The sequence below is a fragment of the Lemur catta genome, chromosome 2 (genome assembly GCF_020740605.2).
Source record: "Lemur catta isolate mLemCat1 chromosome 2, mLemCat1.pri, whole genome shotgun sequence".
Taxonomy (NCBI): Eukaryota; Metazoa; Chordata; class Mammalia; order Primates; family Lemuridae; genus Lemur; species Lemur catta.
The window spans coordinates 42,685,766-42,705,479 of record NC_059129.1 but is presented as its reverse complement, the minus strand read 5'-3'; the positions used below and the strand labels follow the sequence as shown (position 1 = coordinate 42,705,479).

Here is a 19,714-nt window from a genome sequence, read left to right as displayed (position 1 = left end):
CCTGAGGACCAGAACCCAGCCCTGGAGAAGAAAGTCATTCATCTGAGACTGGGCCACTTTTTACCCTGAAATGCCCAAAGTTACACAGTAGCACCAGTGTATGAAGGTGGATGAAGCACCATAGTTTTTGGCAGGAGAAGAGGGCGTCTTTGGTTCAAAAATCACAGCAGACTTGAAGCTGATCCTAAGACTTATACCGAGGCCTGTCACGCATTCTGTCCCCAAGCACATCTGCATTTAGGTCCTAGAGGGATGAGAGAAAAGGGGCAGGGTGAAATTTGCCGATGTTGAATTCTTTCTGAAAAACATCTGTCTATATCTATGTCTATTGATTCTGTTTATTGGAGTCTCAAGGAGACTATCTTTCTAAGATTAAAATGAGACTTCTGGTAGTCAGTTCTTTAAACAATCTCCCCTTGTAGCTTTTTCCAAACTATTTTTCTTCCTCCAAGTAGACATTATCTAAAAGATGAAGGCAGCTGGGTAAAGCTAATCCTGGAGTCAAGGTGTTTTTACTTTTTGCCCTCACCCCTTTCTTTCCCCTCCTACCATCTCTCTTCTTCAGCTCAACAGAAGCTGTATCTGCAAGTGAATCCATGTAACCAGCGCCCATATCAGAACATAACATTACCACAATGCTACAAGAATCTACCCTGTCTTCGAAAATAATGACTCTCCTGAATTCTAAGACTACATATTATTTTGCCTTTTTGAACTTGATGTCATATGGTACGAACTTCTTATGTCTGGCTCAGTCCTACTCCAGTTCCTCAGCTGCAGGAACTAGATTAGAATTCTCAGCTACATCATCATTTTTTTGGCTGAAAAATATAACACAGCTAATGTTTACTACCGGACCCTGACCTGCCAGGAATGACACACTCCTGGAAAGCAGAAAGCAATCTGAAAGACAATGCATCTTCTCAGAATTGCTTGAGGGAGCCTCCAAAGGAAACATCTACATGGGTAAAACTGGTCCTGAGCAAAGTGGAGCAGATCAAAGCCTAGAAGCAGGAACTGCCAATAGACCAAACAGACCTTGCACCTCCCAGAGGCATATAGCCACTGAAGTCCCAATTTGAAACAAGTAGACAAAAGCAATACCTATGTGGAGAAGAACAGGAAGGGATGCCCATTCTTGAGCACAGAAGTGGCTGTACTTGGCAAAGGTTAACTAACTGAATAGAAGGTAAGTGTGGATATATAATTAACCAACTGCTTCTAAAGGTCAATTTGTCTTTACACCCATGAGTCAATGAACTGATTTGGGAAAGATACCGAAAAATGCTATGCTCCCAGGAGGTTAGTTCTAGGCTGTGAAAATCTGACCTCTTTCTGAGAGGATACTAAAGTGGGCTCACAGTAACAGGACTGAGAGAGTCTGTCACCCTTTCTTTCAAGATCTGATGAATTTGGCCTCTTCCTACATAGAGAAGGAAATTTGACATAAAGAAGATGGATAAATTTTCTTTTTCTTTTGTTTTTCTTTTCTGTTGCCTGGGCTCGAGTGCCATGGCAGCAGCCTAGCTGACAGCAACCTCAAACTTCTGGGCTCAAGCGATCCTCATGCCTCAGCCTCCCGAGTAGCTGGGACTACAGGCAGGCACCACCAGGCCTTGCTAGTTTTTTTATTCTTTTGTAGAGATGGGCTCTCACTATGTTGCCCAGCCTCATCTTGAATTCCTGGCCTCAACCAATCCTCCTGCCTCTGCCTCTCAAAGTGCTGGAATTACAGGGGTGAACCACTGAGCCCAGCCAATATTTACTTTTTAATGAACATTGACAATTTTCAATTTTATATCATGACAAAAATGATGAAACACACATACAGTAAGCCTTCACTTAACATTGATATGTTCTTGGAAACTGTTATTTTAAGCAAAACGGTATACTGAGAAGTTTTTGATCCTCGTTTTGAGTCATGATCTTCATATTGAGTTATGAAGGCAATAAAATTCATGTTTAAATCTAGATGTTTGAGGTGTGTGCAGTGACTTACACCTGTAATCCCAGAGGCTGAGGCAGGAGGATTACTTGAGCCCAGGCATTGGAGGTTGCAGTGAGCTATGATCCTGCCACTGCACTCTAGCCTGGGTGACAAAGCTGAGACTCAGTCTCTAACAAAAAAAAAAAATTCTATGTAATGGAAAATTTGCAATCATAAAAGAATACAATCTTTTGTAATTTGTCTATTACATATTGTTAAGGAGAAAACAGCAAGCTGCAGAAAGAACACATTGTGAGATATTTTAAGTGAAAATATCAGTATGTGTTAAGGAGCAGGATATTATTTGACATTTTAATAGTGTTAACTTTGCTTTAACTGCTACTTGAGCTTTCCTCTAAGTTTTTCCATCTCTTGATTCCAATTATAATATTTCAGCTTCAGGCATATTTGTTTGGCTTAAAGACCTTTCTTTCTATATTGTCAAATGCATACATTAAATAGAGCAATTGTATAATACAAGTGGGGAAAAAATGTCTATGGGCTACTGTCCTCAAGGAGAACAGAAAGAAGTTTTGATAGAGTGAGGTGGAGTTTTCTCAGAATTTAAGGAAGGGACACATAGATCTTCAGATTCTTCTTGAAGAGTTGTATCGAAAGTCTTGAACTATATCCATGACAAGCTTCCTGGAGGCAATGGTGGAGTGATGTAACAGCCTAGGACGATGAGCATCCCAGTGCTAACCACTGAAGGGCCCAAGCTGGAAGGGATTTGCTGAACCCTGGATGCTGTGGGCTGCACTAGACTCCAAGGAACTTTGCACAATCATTACTCAGGGGAAGAGAGGTAGGAAGCTCAATTATAACTAAGACATAATCCTCCCTGGCCTGATTGGCTGAGGAATCAAAGACAGATTTAATACCGTTTTTAAATAAGGTAACCGAAATGTTTTTGAACTAGTTTATTATCAGAGATTAAGATCTGATTCATAAATATATGGTTATGTAAAGAAAGAGATATAGAAGGTCAGAGAACAATCTGTTATTAAATGTTACATTGGAAGAAAAAATAAATACTGAAGGGAAAGGGAGGATTATCATTTTATATTTTATGGCTTTTTAATCGTTTGCGTCTGAGACAGCAAGCTTATAATTTTATTGTAATTGTAAATAAAACAGCGCCAATAATGACAAAACCCATGGTGGTCGACTCAGTGTTCTGTGGGCTTTCCCTCAGTCTATTCTTGCCTTTCACACCGGCCCCTCTCTTCAGGGCCGTTTTATTTCCCAAAAAGCCGCTCTGATATTGGTTTTCTCTACTTCTGCCTCACTTAGATACTCAACATTCGTTATTTTCTGACCTCAACCCTCTGCTGATAATTTTTTTTCCTGCACTATCAATCCACTGTGTCACAACGTTTATGATCTCTTCCTCCAAACAGTGCAATCAAGACCTCACCGCCAACACTCGCAGCTGAGACTTGGTTCATCACAGAAACCAGCTGGGGCGCTGGTCTCTGAGATAAATGTACATTTTGGTAATCACGGTGCTTTCCTTCAAATGCATGGGAGAGACATGAGTAAGAAATAACTTACCTATTTTTATAGTAGATACTTATAGAAGCGGTTCAATTTTAAAGTACAGCACAATAAATGCATAGATAGATCAAGAGCATTTGGGTGAAATCCAGTGTCCAGGATGTTGTTCAGCTCTGAGCACACCTGCGTGTTTGTCCTGTTCATGACCCTTCCCCAAATTCACACACAGAACACTTACATTTCCCTGAGAGTGATCTGCACGCTCAGGTAATCACTCACCTATCACCATTAGCTCCACAATGGCTTCTTCAAAATCAATGCCTTTTCTAAAAAACACATGTACAATCCATCGTCTGAGGCCTGGAGATGGTGGATTCTTTTTTTTTTCCACCTAGGAGTTTAAATGTTTTATTTTTTAATTTTTTTTAATTTCAGCCTATTATGGGAGTACAAAAGTTTAGGTTATGTATATTGCCCATGCTCCCCACGCCCCCATTCTTTTTTCTTATTGATACATAATAATTGTACATATTCATGGAGTTACATGTTACATCTTGATACAAGCACACAACATACAATGATCAAATCAGGGTAACTGGGACATGATTCACCTGAAACATTCATCATTGCTTTATGTTGGGAGCATTTGAAAACTTGTAGCTATTCTGAAATACAATAAACTATTGTCAACTATAGTTGCCCCATTGTACCACTGAACATCAGAACTTCTTCCTTCTATTAAACAGAATTACCCCTTCACCAACACCTCTTTGTTACCCCATCCCACCACCCTTACCAATCTCTAGTAGCCACCATTCTATTCACCTCTTCCTTGAGATCAATTTTTATTTTTAGGTCCCATATATGAGTGTGAAAATGAAATATCTGTCTTTCTGTGCCCGGTTTATTTCACTTAATGTCCTCCAGATCTATCCATGTTTCTGCAAATGACAAAATTTCCTTCTTTTTCCTGGCTAAATAATATTCCATTGTGTACATACACCACATCTTTTTTATCCATTCGTCCCATGACAAACACTTAAGCTGATTCCACATTTTAGCCATTGTGAATAATGCTGCAATAAACCCAGAAGTGCAAATATCTTCTGGTTACATTTTGTCTTTGGCTCACCCAAGCGAGGTTTAGAGGCATGCCCTTCCCCTCTACAATGCTCACTGTGTCTGTGACCCTTAGTTGTGAGTTTGTCTCCCCCAATCCCTTAATCCCTGGAGAATATTACTACCATGTGAGCACCATAGTGTTGATCAGTTAGTACCAATTTGACAGCGAGTATATGTGTAGACTATTCCTGGGATCTTGTGATACCTCACTGTGGGTAATGGACTCAAGCTCAATCCAGGAAAATATAAGAGGTGCTAGGTCACTGTCGTTTCTTATAATTGAGTAATATTCCATTGTATACATCTACAAAATTTTAGTAATCCACTCATGAATTGACAGGCACTTGGGCTGTTTCCACATCCTTGCAATAGTGAATTGTGCTGCCATAAACATTTGGGTGCAGATGTCTTTATTATAGAATGTCTTTTGCTCTTTTGGGTAGATGCCCAACAGTGCTATTGCTAGATCGAACGGTATTTCCACTCCCAGCTCTTTGAGGTATCTCCGGATTCTTTTCCACAGAGGTTGCACCAATCTGCAGTCCCACCAGCAATGTAAGAGTGTTTCTGTCTCTCCACATCCTCGCTAGCATTTGTTGTTTTGCGATTTTTTGATAGAGGCCAATCTCACTGGGGTTAGTGGTTGTCTCGTGGTGGTTTTGATTTGCATTTCTCTAATGAGTAGAGATGTTGAGCATTTTTTTATATGTTTGCTGCGGAGACGGTGGATTCTCACAGCTACTCTTCCGTCAGAGATGTGCTCTTTCACCAACTCTGCTCTCTCTTTGAAATCCACCGGCTGTTCCCGCCCGCTCCATTCCGTCGCGATGCGCACACACAGCCACCGCACTCCCACGCTCACGGCTGGGGACACACGGAGGGGCAAGACTGCGTCCACGCCCAGCGTGGCTCCAATGGGCTCTGAGGGGCCAATAACAAGAATGAATGTGTGGGATAGAGCCACAAGGGAAAAGAAAGCCCGCATGACCTGCCTGCGATTTTAGAGCTCAGCGCGTTCCTGCCCGGGTGTCCCGCGACGTCCGTCACTCACACAGTCACGGGTCTGGTTCAGGCTGAGGGGTGGCAGTGAGCAGGACAGAGGATTTCTAACCTCAGGGGGCTTACAATCGACAAGGTAATCTCACATTAAGAAAATTTTTGAAATTTTATTTAATTTTTAAAATTTCAGTTTTTAATTGCAATGGCAGTACATTTTATCAAGGAGGAAGAAGAGTGCTGGGAAATCATGGAAGCGGGGTTTTTAATCAGGTCTTGGGCATCCGAACATGTATTCCTCCTGAAGCTGAGACCTGAATGAATGAGAAGGTACTAGTAAAATAATTCTACCTGGTCCTTCTCTCTAGAATAACTATATACTCTATGGGCAAATAAATCATTATATCAAAATATTAAGAGAGGATTTAGAGCTAATCCATGTATGTATGAGAAGCGATGGAGCGATTTAATCCTTCTATCCAGAGACTAAGAGAACTCAGGTATAGAAAACATAAAATATTCTCACCTGAGCCCCACAGCGACACCTGGAGAAGCCGGACAGAGAGGAGGTCTATTGGCAGAGACGCGTCCAGGCAACGCACCGCCTTTCTCAGTGCGGGGAACAGTGTGGCACAGTGGCGGTCCTGGCAATAGCGCAGGGCAAAGACAAGAATGGGACCCACTGGTAGAAAGATCACGGCGAGTCGTGAGGTCCCTCATTCCATTAGGCTGAGAATTGGAAAGGAAGGACACACTTCAGCTTTTCTACTCTCCTTCCGCCTTACTCCAAATCTAATAGCAGAGCCCACCCAGGGAGGGGTAGACAGAGCACCGGCCGCCCCAGCCGCATCTGCACCTTCGGCCCCTCCAAGCCCCTGCATCCAAAACCCGAAACCTTCACTCTTCATATAAGAGAAGTTTTTGTGAAGGGAAAACTCCTGGTTCCTTGCTTGTCTGGACCTTTCTTTCTTTTGCCTTCACACTTAAGTGTTAGTTTTGTTGCTCAGGTAATTCCAGTTTCCACTCAGAAATATAAAGACTAGGTTCAGTTGTTTTCCTGCAATGAATATTGAATGACAAATGTATGATGGAATCTGATTCTTTTTCTTTTGTTCATAACGCATTTCCTGGACTCTGGAAGCTTGGAAGTTCTTGTTTATTTGTTTGTTTATCCACGGAGCTCCAAAACTTTGTAAGAATACATGTGTAAATGACTTATTTTTTTGCTCCAATAATCCAGCTTTTTATGAAGGGCCCTTTGAATCCAGGGACCTGATTTTTACCCCTGATTTCCTTCGTTCCATTCTAGAAATCCTATTACATGAATGTTGTGGTTCTGGATCTATTGTGCTTAAGTCATGTTTCCTAAATTTTATCTCTTTGATTTAATATGCCATATCCTTGGAGAATCCAGAAACTCCATCTTTTTAGCTCAGTATTTTAATCTTCAGTGGCATCTACTCAGGTATTTGACTCTTCCATTTGGTTTCTATTTTAAGCCAGTTTTTTATATGCAAGAATGCTGATTGCTTCCCCAGTCCTGTATTCCCTACAAATGAATCCTTCTTGTCATACTTCATATTTTCATTTTAAAATATTTTATGCACATTATTCTTTACTTTCTCATATTAGTCTGAAAATTATAGATAAACAAAAATTATAGGTAGAAATACCCATTTTTGCACCACTCAGCAATAAGTACCATATCATTTTTTGCATGATTTTGGTGTTTATCCTTCCATATTTCTTAAACAATTAGGATCATATTGCTCACCCTGTTTTAAAAAATGCTTTTTGAAATCAATAAGCTCCTGTAAGATATCTTTCCTTCTCTCTCGACTTCCATATCTTTCTCTCTTAAACACACAAACACTGGGTACATACATACTCGGTGTAATTTCCTCAAAATGTTCTCCACAGATTACTCCACTTTACTCAAACAATTCTCTATTATTGGGAGATATTTAACATATGTATATGAATTTCAAATTTATTTTTTCAGCTTTACTGGAAATATATATCAATCTATTTACATTTTGGACTAGAATATACACACAGACACATATCACAAATTTCAAAGAAAACAAGGCAAATGGTGTTTTCAAACTTTCCCTTTTCTCCTTTTTTTCCTTCCTATTCCTCAATATTTCAGACCTACACTATGAGGCAGATGTCAGCGCCGGGGGAAGACAGGAGGGCTCACAGAGCCCCGCGGGCCGTGGGGTGGAAGGGCATGGGAGAAGTGAGGAGGGCTGTGGAGGCAGCGACAGTCCCGAAGAGAACTGCCGCGGAGTAAATATGCATAATACACAATATTGTGCAGCAATAAAAATGAAGTACTGATACGTACAATGCGGTTGAATCTCAGAAAACATTTTGTTTCTCTAAAGAATCCAGATGCAAAAGCATACATACTGTATGATTCTTTTTTTGTTGTTTTGAAGTTTAATTTTTATTTTTGTAAAATTTTTTTCTTGAGGGAAAATAATATACATATATAATTTACCATCATTACCATTTTTAAGGGTACATATCAGTGGTAATAAATTTTTTTGACGTTTTAGATTAGGCAAGATTAAGCTACCATGATTTATATTAGAATACTGATTGTTATTCCTGGGATGGATTGACTGACAGAGAACATGAGGAAGATTTGCAAGAGATGCAAATGCTCGAAGTTTTGAACTAGGCAGTGATGGTTACATTTGTATAAACATTTGTGAAGCTTCTTTGAAATGTGCATTTTGAAGCCATGCATTCCATTGCACAGAAGTTATATCTAAATAAAATTAATTTCTTAAAAAGTCAAATGCACTTTACTAGGTCTAGAGAATATTTATTTAGAACCTTGGTATCCCTTTGGCCAGATTGTTAGTGGCTCAATACTAATAGTTATGCAATTGCTGTTTGTGTCCCTGATTATCTGGTAACCTTGTGTGACATGAAGAAATATGAATTAAACCTGGGAAGAATACAACATGGAAAGAAAACTCCTTCTGAGCACATTCCATGTCTGGCACTGTACAATTGTGTTATTATTTCTGTTATACTGTTGGGAGCCCCATGGTTCTTGGAGTACAGAGCCTTTCATTTCTGAGCTCTGATTTTCCCCGGCACAGCTCCGCACATGCCCTCCGACGTCGATTATGGTGTGGTAGGAAAAGTATGCTTCTCTTAGATGTATTCTCTAAATCAGTTAACTTCGTGAGCTGAACATTGGGATGACCCGCAGACCTGGACAGCATACAGGAAGATGACTTCCTCCCCCCTGGTAATGCAGTTTCAGCCTTTTGTAAACAGGAAAAGGGAGCTACGCTGACAATTTTCAACAAAAGCACGAATCAGAATTCCTATCATTCTATAACTCTGCCCCGACCGAAGTCTCTTGGGGTGACCTTTATTACTTCCACTTTCAAAGTAACTGAAGAGCTGGAGGCAGGCTGCGATTTTCTCCCTAGACTCTCTCTAGGACAGGCATTCAAAAGCCAGGGTATCTTGGCAGCCTTGTTGGTCCTTCTTCCCAAAAATATTCTCAATCCAGTGAAGGGTTGGAAACCTGCTAGCCCCAGCCCCTGCAGCCACCCCCTTGGATACTGAGCACAGGAACAATCAGGTGCAAATCGTCTCTGGAGCCAGCCCTGTGGGTGCACCCAGGAGTCCAGGAACTGCCAGGAATCCACCAGCTCAATGGAGATGGTGAGGGAAATGTGTGGTGATGTGCAGGGGTGTCTGTGGGAGTTGTGGCTACGGAAAACAGAGGGCCTCGACTCTGGGACCCATGGCAAGAAAAGGTTCCTTCCTTTTGGGAGTGAAGCCACAAGAGCTATCTGTGGTAAATAAATAAGTGAATGTAGAAACCTGAAGATAGAGTGGCTGAGGGAGTGGACTGGGTCTGTGTCCGACTTCACTTCTCAGCACTGAACTCAGGGTTCCTAATTTCCTGAGAGCCCTGGCGAGAAGGCGAATCCTCGGATAAGAAAGAGAGACACAGAGTGGGAGGCAGCCATTTACAGCTTTCTATGCTGCTGGGAACAGCTGGTTTCCAGAAGAAAGAGAAGGAAGGAAAACCCACCGGGGAGGGGGTAGGAGTTGATGGTGTTGGTCTTAAGGTCTGTGAGGGACAAACAGCCAAAAACCTGCGTATACAGTTAAATCTTTGAACAGAGGATTTTTTTCCTAAGAACCTCCACTCCTCTGCCTCCTCACCACCTTCTCCTGCAGAGCACCCAGTCATCTTCGCAGTGAACGTTCCCACCTGCCCTGGGGAAGATGGAGGGTTTTCCCGGCTTCTCTCCAGCTGGCTTTCTCCTCCCCTTTCTCCTCCTCCAGGGGTCCGCTCTGGGCTCAGCAGGTCAGTGTTCTGCCTCGTGCTTTTGTCTCATTGGCTTGTTTTCAATGTCTCCTCTCATGTAAATGAAAACACTTGGTCACGCATCAGCCAAGAAAACTTCCTCACATCCGTGCCCCATGCCCCTGAGGAGACCTCACAAAGCTCAGAGCTGTGACATTTACCCAAACCTTTACTGAGTGTAGGTGATTTTAGCCTGCTTACTTTTGATGTGACTGTTACAATATACTTGGTAATGTTGACACTGCCAAGAAAACCTAAGTCTGGGGACAAAGAATTTGGACTCAAGATTCCTGAGCTCTATTTGGTTCTGATCGTGGACACATCACTTATTCTCTCTGGGACATGAGTCTCTTTTTCATAAAAGAAAAGGGCCTCTCCGGGTGAGGTTTTCAGACTTCAGAATTAGAGAGAAACTGGATAGGGGATCACAAAAATGATGTTTCTGTGCCCCCTTCGTACCTGTCTGGCTCTCTCATTGAATGCTGTTTCTTTCAGAACGGCGAAAGGCATTGTACAGTGAAGGTAAGAGTCTCTGTTTGGACACCATGTGATGTCCCAATGCACAACATGTTCTCAGCTTCACTCTTTAGAGGAAAAGACTAAAGATTTCATGATGACTTATGAAAAAAAAATAAGAAGAAGAAAGGAAAGGAATATAAGGCTACAAGATAATATCTCACCTTGTCTTACCTGGATTTGTTCTACTTTAGATTGGAAGAAGGCCCTGATATATCCTGGTAAGGAACTCTCTGGTTTTAAATCTTTCCAAGTGCCTCTGGTATTATGAGCATAATAAGTACAGACATAAACACACACACACACACACACACACACACACACACACACACACTTGTCCACTTGCAAGTTGTAAACATTGATTTGATATCAATGTGTGCTATTGTGTATTTGAAGGCTCAAATAATTTGTTGTTTTCCAGAACTAAGCATGAAGGAGAAATAAATTCTAACTGGTAAATTCTACAACCTGGGTAGGGTGGACTCAGTATGAACTGTTAAACCATGAACTTTGGAGAAGGAAGGAACAGAACTCATTGATTTTTTATGAGCTCTAGGAAGAATAAAGACTACTCTGTTATGTCAGCATTTCTATAGGACAAAGTTTAAAAGAGCAGATAATATACTTCATATTTGGAAAATATATTAACTATGATTTCACATATTTTATTTTACTGATTCAAAATAAAGAAAATAAAGTTTTATATACAAGGATATAGATTTTAAGTATTGAAAAACAATCTCAAAATATTTTAACATCATATGTAAAAATATATTTATCTGGTGTAGAAAAAATTGCCTATTTTTAATATCCTTCTAATATCTGTATCTGTGTATTATTTGGGTTTACGGATGTGTGTGCATGTGTGATATACAGTTGGACTTCATAAACACACTAGGCCAGTCCTTGAACATGTGCTTGGGCAATTTTTATACAGCAGACACTGTGTGAGATGTTGGTATTGTGAGCCATTATTCACGATAAGGATAATCAGAATGACTAAATGTGAAGTGAAAAAGAGAATCTTAAAATTAGCAAGAGAAAAGCAACTAGTCACCTATAAGGAAAATCCCATCAGACTAACATCAGAAGACTCAGCAGAAATATTACAGACCAGAAGACAATAAGATGTCATTTTCAAAGTGCTGCAAGAAAAACAAACAAACAAAAAAAAAAACGCTGCTAGCCAAGAATTTTATATCCTGCCAGAATAAGCTACATAAATGAAAGAGAAATACAGTCTTTCTCAGACAAGCAAATGCTGAGAATTCATTACCACTAGACTGTCTCTACAGAAAATGCTCAAAGGAATTCTAAACATGGAAACAAAAGGTCAATATTCACTATCACAAAAATACATGAAAATATAAAATTCACAAGCCTTATAAAACAATCACAAAAAGGAGAAAAAGAATTAAATGGCAACATAACAGACATTCAGCAAACCGCAAAGACAAAAAGAGAAAAAGAAACAAAGAATGTAGAAAACAACTAGAAATCAACTAACAATATGACAAGAACAAAGCCTCATATATTAATATTAACTTTGAGCATAAGTAGATTCAATGCTTCACTTAAAAGATATAGACTGGCAGGATGGACAAAAAACCATGATCCAATTATATGCTGCTTATAAGAAACCCATCTTACCCATAAAGGCACATAAAGACTGAAAGTAAAGGGGTAGAAAATGATATTCCATGCAAATGGAAACCAAAAGACAACAAGAGGAGGTATACTTATATCAGATAAATCAGACTTTAAGTAAAAAAAGTTTGTGAGGTATCACAAGGATAGAAAAACATGCGCCACATATACTTGCCATCAGACTGGTACTAATTGATCAAGTAAGATGCTCACATGGTAGTAATACTCACTGGGTGCCAGTCAGGTGGGGAAGTAGGTGGTAGAGTGGGTGGGGGGGTAAACCCACAGCTAATGGAGACGGGGCACACTGTATGGGGGAAGGGCACACTTGTGTCCCTGGCTTGAGTGAGGCAAATGCATTTCATGTAACCAAAATGTTTATACCCCCATAATATCCTGAATTAAAATACATTAAAAAAAGCTTTAAAAAGACAAAGAAATTCATTATATAATGATAAAGGGACCAATTCAGCAAGAGGATATAATGATTCTAAATATATATGCACCGAATATCAGAGCCCCTATGTTCACAAAACAGATACTAGACCTAAAGAAAGAGATAGACAGCAACACAATAATAGTGAGAAAATCTAACACCCCACTCACAGGACTAGACATATCATCAAGACAGAAAATTGATAAAGAAACATATAACTTATACTGGACTTTACACCAAATGGACTTAACAGACATTTACAGAACATTCCACCCAACAACTACAGAATATATATTCTTTCCATCAGCACATGGAACTTTCTCTAAGATAGATTACATTTTAGGCCACAACACAAATATTAACAGATTATTAAAAATTGAAATCATATCAAGTATCTTTTCAGATCAGAGTAGAATGAATCTAGAAATTAATATGAAGAAGAACTTCAGAAACTATACAAACATATGGAAATTAAACAACATGCTCCTGAGGGATCACAAGATCAACAAAGAAATAAAGATGGAAATTTAAAAATTTTTTGAAATGAATGAAAATGAAAACACAACACCCCCAAATCTGTGAGGACAGTAAAAGCAGTGCTGAGAGGGAAATTTATAGCATTAAATGCCTCCATTACAAAAGTAGAAAGATCACAAATTAACAACCTATCATTGTACTTCAAGAAACTAGAAAAATAAGAACAAACTAAACACAAAGTCAACAGAGGAGGAGAAATAAAAGAGATCAGAGGAGAACTAAATGAAACAGAAACTAAAAAAAAAATTCAAAGGGTCAATGAGTTGAAAAGTGGTTCTTCAAAAAGATAAACAAAATTGATAAACTGCTAATTAGACTAACCAAGAAAAGCAGAGAGAAGATCCAAATAAATACAATTAGAAATGAAAAAGGAGACAAAAGAACTGATACCAAAGAAACACAAAAAATCATCAAAGACTATTATGAACAACTATATGGTCACAAACTAAAAAACCTAGAGGAGTTGGATAAATTCCTGAAAACAAACAACCTCTAGAGATTACACAAGGAAGAAATAAAACTCCTAAATAGACCAATGGGACCTGACCAACCTATAAAGCTTCTGCACAGCAAAAGAAATAATTAAAAGATCAAACTGACAACTTAGAGAATAGGAGAAAATATTTGCAAACTATGTGTCTGACAAAGGACTAACATCCAGAATCTACAACGAACTCCAACAACTCATCAAGAGAAAAACAAATAATCTCATTAAAAAGTGGACAATAACATGAACAGGCATCTTTCAAAAGAAGATATAAAAAAGACCAACAAATATATGACAAAATTGCTCAGCATTACTAATCAACAGGGAAATGTAAATTAAAACCACAATGAATTGCCATCTTTCTTCGTTTAGAATGACCATTACTAAAGAGTCAAAAAAAACATAGATGTTACTGCAGTTGCAGTGAAAAGGGAACACTTATACACTGTTGGTGGGAACGTAAATGAATGCAACCTCTGTGGAGACCAGCATGGAGATTTCTCTAAAAACTAAAAGTAGATCTACCATTCGATCCTACAATCCCACTACTGGGTATCTACCCAGAGGAAAAGACATAATTATATAAAAAAGATACCTGTACTTATATGTTTATTGCAGCACAATTCACAATCGCAAAGATATGGAATCACCCTAAATGCCCATCAACTGAAGAATGGATCAAGAAAATGTGATATATATCACACTTTCTTTATATATATACACACACATATATATATGTAAAACTTAGTGATAAGAAGAATGAAATAATGTATTTTGCAGCAACTTGCATGGAACTGGAGGCCAATATCCTAAGTGAAATAACTTGGGAACAGAAAAGTAAATGTAGCATGTTCTTATTTATTAGTGGGAGCTAAAATATGGCTACGCAAGGGCACACAGAGTGGCATAATGGACATTGGAGACTCACAAGGGGGGAGGGTAGGAGAGGGCAAGGGTTAAAAATTACCTATGAGGTACAATGTACTACTTAGATGATGGGTACACCAAAAACCCAGACTCTACCACTGCACAATATATACATCTAACAGAGTTCAACTTGTAAGCCTAAATTTATTAAAATGTTTTAAAATGAAAAAAATATTCAATTAATCAAAATAAAGGCAGAAAAAGGGAACAAAGCACATATGGAATGAATAGAAAACAGGTGGTAGAGTTGAACCTAACCATACAAAATTACATTCAGTGCAAAGGCAGAGATTGTCAGAGTGGGTAAGAAAAGTAATACCCAAATATATGCTGCCTTCAAGAAATATATTTTAAATGTAAAGACTCAAATAAAAGGATGGAAAATATATACCATATAAACATTAACTGAAAGACAGCTGGACAGCTAGACAAATAAACATCAGACAAAGTAGATTTCTGAACAAAGATACTATCAGGGATGAGGAAGATCATTCCATAATTATAAAGGGATAAATTCATTAAGAGAACACAGAAATACTAAATGTTTATATAATAATAATGAATGTTATATAACAGACCTTCAGCATTCATAAATGAAAATCTGACAAAATTGAAAATAGAAGTAGACAAATCCACAAATATAGCCAGAAATTTCAGTATTCCTTTCTTGATAATTAATGAAACAAGTAGACCATAATGTTATAGAAGGCTCAAACAAAACTATCAACCAACATGACTTAATTTATAAAACACTACATAAACAAGAAAACAAAGCACATTTATTTTTCAAATGCACACAGAATGTTTACCAAGATAGGCAATAATCTGTGCCACAAAATATATCTTAATACATTTAAAAAGATTTACATTATATTAATAGAATGTATCTTATCTGTTCACAGTGAAATTAAATGAGAAACAAACCCAGGAAGAGATATAAGTCCCAATATATAAGTCCACCAATAGCTGAAATTTAATGAAAAGTTTATAGGATGCTCCTCCCAGATGTTAGTGTCATACCAAAAAGTTTCCAGTGCAAGAACAGTAAATTATAGTTGAGAGAGCTGCAAAACACAGACTCTATCCAAAGCACTCCAAACGCAGAAATGGAGACAAAAACAAGGACAGTAGAGGAAGTTGAAGCCTCTATTGCCTATTGAAACAGTAAATGTTAAACACAGACTAACACCTAACAGATTATCATAAATCTTCCCACTAAAGGCCTAATTGCTTTAGTTCCTATTACCTGATTCAACATGTCTGGCTTTCAACAAAAAATTACAAGGCATGCTAAAAGGCAAGAAAAAAAAATACAGTCTGAAGAGACAAAACAAGTACCCGAATCAAACTTGGATATAACACAGATGTTGCAATTATTAGACAGGAAATTTAACATAATTATGTTAACATGTTAAGGGTGCTAAAGAAAAAAGTAAATGGCACACAAGATCAGATGGGAAATGTAAGCAGAGAGACAAAGAAAGGAAAAGAAAGAAAAGAAAGAAAAAATCAAAGGTAGAAGAAAGGAGAAAGAAAGAAAGAAAGAAATCTAAAGGAAATACTAGAAATAAAAAACAGTAGTGGAATTGAAGAATGCCTTTGATAGACTCATTAGCAACGTTGAAATGGCCAAGGAAAGAATGGGTGAACCTGAAGATAGGTCAACAGAAACTGCCCAAACTTAAATGCAAAAGAAACAGAATGACAAAAACAGAAAAGAAGTCATTACTGTAGGAAAATATGTAAAAATATAATGTGTGTGACTGAAATACCAGAAAGAGAAGTAAGAGACGGAATAGAATAAAGAATTGAAGTAACCATGGCCAATAACATTCCCAAGCTATTGACAGACACTAAAGCACAGATCCAGGAAACTAAGAGAGTGTGAAAACAAGTTTAATACCAAAATAAGACACCTAAGCAGAGTGAATTATGTATCCAATGAAAACAATTTGCTAAGTAAAGAAACCAGGCATAAAAGGTCACATATTTTATAAAATATGTCTGTCAATAGTTTGGGAATGTTATTAGCCATGGTTACTTCAATTCTTTATACTACTCCGTCTCTTACTTCTCTTTCTGGTATTTCAGTCACACACATTATATTTTTACATATTTTCCTACAGTAATGACTATATATATATATATAATATCCAGAATAGGTAAATCCATAGAGACAGAAAGCAGACGAGTGGTTGCCAGGGGCTAGGAAGAGGTGACAATGAGGAGTGACTGCTTCATGAGCATACAGTCTCCTTCGGGACTGATAAAGTGTTTTGAAACTAGAGAAGGGGAATGGTTGCACAACATTGTGAATGTACTAAAATCCACTGAATTGTATACTTTAAAATGGTTATTTATATTACGTGAATTTTACCTCAATAAAAAATGTGAAGGAGAAATAAACACCAGCAAACAAAAACTGAAGGAATTCATTGCCAGAAAACCTGCCCTGAAAGACATGCAAAAGAAAGTTATTCAGGCAGAAGAAAAATTATACAGATCAGCAACTTAGATCGCCATAAATAAAGAGAGTCAGAGAAACAAATGAAAGTAAAAGAGATTTCATTTTTAGTATCACTAACGGATGTAGAAGGTAACTGTTCAAAGCAATGATGATAACAGGTTTGGGATTATAGCATATGGATAGGTGAAATGAACGACAGCACTGTCACAAAGCACAGAAGAGAGGAACTGGAATACCCAGTCATAAGGGACCTCCCATTACACATAAAGTGGTACAGTGCTATTTGAAGATGAGCTTAGATTATTTAAAAATACATATAGTAAAGTCCAAGTAAATCACTAAAAATTTTAAAAGGAAGTGTACGTGATGTACAAAAAAAGATGATAAAATGGAATCAGATAAAGTGTTCTATTAAAACCAGAGAAGGCAGAACATGGTAGGGGAAGAGGAAGGAGAAACAAAGAACAAATGCAATGAATAGAAAACGGTTACAGAAATGGTATTTATTTGACTATGTAAAAAAATCACTTTAAATGCAAATGATATAAACACAATAATCAAAAGTCATAGATTTTTAGTATGGATAAAAAAAGACAAGACCCAATTTTAAACTATAAAGACTCAGATAGTTAAAAATAAAAAGATGGATGAAGATATACCATGCCAACACTAATCAGAAGAAAACTAAAGGAATGATATTGATTTCAGACAAAGCAGAATTCACAATAAGGAAGATTATCTACGATAATGGAGGACAACACATACGGTAAAGGAGCTAATTTTCCAAGAAAACATAATGATCTTAACTGCATATGCATCTAACAACAGTGTTAGAATAGATAAGGCAAAAACTGATAGAACTAAAGAGAGAAATATACAAATCAGCTATTTAGTTGGAGATTTAAACATCCCTTGTATTAGCTGTATATTACTGCTATAACAAATCACCACAAATTTAGTGGCTCAAAACCATACTGTGTTCTCTTACAGTTCTGTAGGTTAGAAGTCTGACATAGGTCTTACCAGGATAAAACCAAGGTCTTGACCAGGCTGTGTTCCTTTCTGGAGGCTCTAGGTAGGATCTGTTTCTTGGACTTTTTCAGCGGCTAGAGGCTGCTAGTGCTCTTTGACTCATGGTCCCCTTCCTCTATCTTCAAACCCAAAATGGCAGGTTGAGCCTTCTGACATTTCGTCACTTCAACCTTTGTCCTGCTTCCTGCTGGCACTGTTAAGAATACTTGATATTATTTCGGCCCACTCACCCCACCATCAGTAATTGACAGATCAAGCAGCAAAATGTCAGTGAGGGCATAGATAGTCTGAGCTGCACTGTCGATCAATGCAATCTAATTTACATTACAGCACAAAGAGTGAGCCTTTATGGATGCAGATTTTTAAAATAAGTTAACGAGTAGAGGAATTCCTGAATGGAATGCAAACCCTTTTAAAGGAATCTAACTGCACTACAAAGGTATAAAACAACCTCACTACAGAAGGAAAAAGGTGCTGACCTGTAGGGAACGAGTTCAAAAACTGTGGCCCTGATCAAGGGAAAAGACCTGCCCTGAGGGAGCAGTAGCACACATGAGATTATCTAAGCAACACTTTGGCAGGTTTGCAGGTGGCAAAAGTCCCTCAAAGCATAAGCCTATCCAGACGCACAGGGCCACCATCCAGAAGGGGACGAAGGGAAGGGATGTGTACAGACGATATTGCTGAACAGCATGATGGGTCGTCTCTGGGTTGGAAAGTCTAAAGGGCAACAGACTTGGGCTTTTTATTTTTACTTTTACATAGTCCTGTGATTTATCTTATTTCTGGATAGCATATCTTGGGTGCAGTCACAGGGAATATGTTAAGCATGAAGATTCTAAATGCCTAAAAATCCGCTTGTTTGTGCTACATTTAAAACAATTATATATGTAAAAATTTGAATTTAGCACTGACAGGTTTTTGAGCTAATGGATCTCTCAGCCTAATGAGAAGAAATAAACACAGGGGCTGATACACAACAGTCATTTTGGCTCATTTGTATAGCAGGACCTAAGTAACTTTGTAAGACTGAAAACAAAAAGAACTGCACATAAGTACTGTACTTTAGTTGAAAAAGTTCTTACCTACAGGGGTATAGGTTCACAATTCTGAAACCACTATACATCTATACTGAAATGAAACAGCTAAATAAGTGGATGGTGGATTGTGGGAGCAGGCTTCTCACTATTGGAGTGAGAGATTTTAGATGAGCAAGGGGAGTAGCTAGAATGAACCATGACTTACAGGATTGGAGCTGGAGGCATCAGCATGAACTCATGTTTATCTTAGTAGTTACATATAGAAGACTTATAGTTATGTACGCATTTCTTATTTATTATACATATACACATTCATCCCCTGGCTATGCCAGCTGAGATGGCCCAGAAGCAATAACACCCCAGCATTAAAAAACACACTTAGAGCCCATTCTCCAATAAAAGGAACCAAAGCTCCTTAGAGAAATGACTGACTTTAGGACTGGACAGAAAATAGACAAGGCAGCCTGAAGCATCATGCAGTTCCAGAAAGCAAGAAAGTTCTCAAAACAATAACAGCAAGGACAAAGCAATAACAAGAACAACAAAACACACAACAATGAGACATAGAAGCCAAATGCAAGACTTTCTTGATGGCCTAAACTGGAACAATTTGAGCAAATAAATTAATTATTATTGAATGATAATACAAAATACAAAATAAATATACATGAA

General features: G+C 38.2%; 1 long non-coding RNA gene across 1 annotated transcript; it reads right to left on the bottom strand.

Annotated features, from left to right (window-relative positions):
• Positions 1 to 230: 230 nt before the first annotated feature.
• Positions 231 to 18,028, bottom strand: LOC123631792. The gene is made up of 3 exons (XR_006733229.1): positions 17,994 to 18,028; positions 3,764 to 3,875; positions 231 to 244 (listed from the first exon to the last, which is right to left on the bottom strand). It is a non-coding gene; the product is annotated as an uncharacterized LOC123631792 (long non-coding RNA).
• Positions 18,029 to 19,714: the final 1,686 nt, after the last annotated feature.